The 3,224-nt window shown below is 37.6% G+C and overlaps 1 pseudogene; it reads right to left on the reverse strand.

The window, feature by feature from the left end:
* Positions 1 to 653: 653 nt before the first annotated feature.
* On the reverse strand, positions 654 to 1,738 carry LOC138091088 (outer mitochondrial transmembrane helix translocase-like; annotated as a pseudogene).
* Between the last annotated feature and the right edge of the window lie 1,486 nt (positions 1,739 to 3,224).

Here is a 3,224-nt window from a genome sequence, read left to right on the forward strand (position 1 = left end):
GTCAAACACAAGCACCCACAGTCAGGCTGATTAAATTGTTCGTCCTCATGATTTTTCACAAGTAGTAACACCTTGGAAGGAATGATGCTAAAGCTGAAGCTCCAGTTCTTTGGCCACCTCATGTGAAGAGTTGACTCATTGGGAAAGACTCTGATGCTTGGAAGGATTGGGGGCAGGAGGAGAAGGGGACAACAGAGGATGAGATGGCTGGATGGCATCACGGACTCTATGGACGTGAGTCTGAGTGAACTCTGGGAGTTGGTGATGGACAGGGAGGCCTGGCGTGCTGCGATTCATGGGGTCGCAAAGAGTCAGACATGACTGAGCGACTGACCTGAACTGAACTGAATACCATTTATATAACAACTATATCTCAGTAACTTAGAATTCAGAGTATAAAACCAGTGTCATGAACATAAAACTCTCACTGTTGAAAGACCCAGAGAGATGATAAGGGAAGGGTGGTGGGAGGGGGGTTAAGTGTTGGGAACTCATGTATACCTGTGGCAGATTCATGTCAATGTATGGCAAAACCAATACAGTATTGTAAAGTAAAAAAAAAAAAAAGAACATTCCTCCTTCAGTTATTTCCACTAATGATAAGAGGGCACACCAAACTAGATCATGTTGAACTTTACAAATGATCTTTACTCTTAATCTAAACAAATGTGTGTTAAAACATTCTGAAATGCTGCAACCTTGACTTCTTCATTTTTTCAATTGCCCAATGCAGGTCCTGTTGTTGCACAGGTCGAACTTCATCTTCATCATGGCTTTCTTCCGATGTAGAATTAACATATTCTCTGACACAGAGGAGGGCAGCATCTCGACACATTTCTTTTAGGTCACTGCCTGCAAACCCATCAGTTTCCTGGGCAACTTCTAGCAGGTCCACATGCCTATCCACATTTTCATTTTCCAAGATGAGTTTCAGGATTGCTTCTCTTTGTTTCAGAGCAGGCTGGTTGATATGGAATCTTGTGGGCATTCTCCTCATTATAGCTGAATCCAGATCCTGAGGATGATTAGTAGCTCCCATCACTATGACCTGGCAGCTATGATCAGTATCCAGTCCATCCCAGAGACTCATAAACTGAGCTTTCATCATGGCTGTAGCTTCGTGGTCAGAACTGGAACGGTTTCATAGAAAGGAGTCTATTTCATTTATAAAGATGGTGGAAGGCTGTAGTTTTATGGCAAGGGAGAAAACAGCAGCAGCCAGTTTCTGAGATTCTCTATACCACTTATCCGTCAGTGTTGAAGGCTGAAGGTTAATAAATCAACAGCCTGCTTCTTTGGCTGTGGCCTTGGCAATCAACATTTTACCACAGCCTGGAGGCCCATAGAGAAGCACATCTTTTTGAGGCTGTAGAAGCCTGGAATTTTCAAACAAATGCTTCTTTTTGATAGGTGAGATGACTGTATCTTTCAGATCTGTAATGACATCATCCAAACCTGTGCTATCACTCCAAGTAGCATGCATGTTAAGAGGGTCTACTAGATGAGCAGCAATACTCATTTCATATTCTGAAAGCTTCACATTTTTCACACCAATTTGTTTCATTAATTCTTCTGCCTGTTTCTGGGCTTCTACTTTTTTCTTTCTGGTTGGATCAATTGCAACTACAATCCATTTAATTGTAAAGTATGTTACTGCACCAAATATTGTCAAATGGAAAATTAAACCAACAACTTCATTCTGACTCAAGAGACAAGAAAAGGTTTCAGCATCAACCATCTTGATTGTTAACCAGCCTTACACAGGAAGGAAACACCCAGGAACTAGTTTTAAAATATTTAAAGGAACCACCATACAATCCAGCAATTCCACCTCTGGAAATATATTTGAAGGAAATGTAATCATTATTTGAAGAGATATTGGCACCTCCAAGTTCATTGGGGCATGATTCACAAAAGTTGAGACATGGAAACAACTTATATCCTATAGTGTATGACTGGATAAAGAAAATGTGTGTGTGTGTGTGTGTGTGTGTGTGTGTGTGTATAATAGTCCCCCCTTATCTCCAGGGGTTATGTTTCAAGATCCTCAGTGGATGCCTAAAACTGCCCATAGCACTGAACCCTATGTATATTACGGTTTTTTTCCTATATATACATACATGTGATAACGTTTAAGTTAAAAATTAGCACACAAGATTAACAATAATAAAATAGAACAATATACTATAATAAAAGTTATGTAAATGTGATCTTTCTTTCCCTCTCTCTCAAATATCATTTAATTTCTTATATACCATAACTAAACAATTATCACTCACTGTGGCTGTAACTTCTGCAGTTTGAGATATCACAGCAAAACTAGCATAAATTTCTTTTTCCCAGTTTCACCAATAGAAGATTCATTCTTACAATAGATCTTAGCAACCTCAGCATATAATTTTTTTCTTTCCCTATTAAATTGAGAACTTTCAGCTTTTCACTCAAAGGAAGCACTTTATGGCTTCTCTGGCCTATCTGAGTTGCCAGCATCACTACTCTTGCATGATGGGGCTATTATTAAGTAAAATAAGAGCTACTTGAACACAGTTACTCTGATACCAAGACAGTGGATCTGGTAATTGAGATAACTAGGAAATCCTGCAATTTGCAACAACATGGATGAAATTTAAGAGCATTATGCTAACTGAATTAAGTCTTACAGAGAAAGACAAATGCTGTATGATCTCAAGTGTATATGGAATTTATACAAAATTAACTCTTGAAAACAGTGAGTAGATTCGGGGTTGCCACATGCTTAGGTTGGGGAAAATGGGAAGATGCTGTTCAAAGGGTACAAATTTCCAGTTATAAGATGAATAAGTTATGGGGATCAAATATAAAGTAGGTGACTGTGGTTAACAATATTATATAGTACACTTCAAAGTTGCTAAGAGTAAATCTTAAAGGTTCTCACCACAAAAAAAATGTGAGGTGCTGAGTGTGTTAATAACCTTTTTGTGGTTATCATTTCACAATATATACAAATCTCAAATCATTACATTTTATACCTTTTTCATACTCATTAGTTGTCAATAATATCTCAACAAAGCTGAAAAAAAAATATTTAAAGGAAATTCTTTTAACAAACAGTTCAGAAACAACTAAAATTTTCCATTTGTATCCAAAAATATGAATCTAGATGCAGACTTTATGCCTTCACAAAAACTGATTGTTCAAAATGGAGTAATTAAAAATGGACCATGAAACATAGAACTATAAAGTCC

The sequence above is a fragment of the Capricornis sumatraensis genome, chromosome 1 (assembly GCF_032405125.1).
Source record: "Capricornis sumatraensis isolate serow.1 chromosome 1, serow.2, whole genome shotgun sequence".
NCBI lineage: Eukaryota > Metazoa > Chordata > Mammalia > Artiodactyla > Bovidae > Capricornis > Capricornis sumatraensis.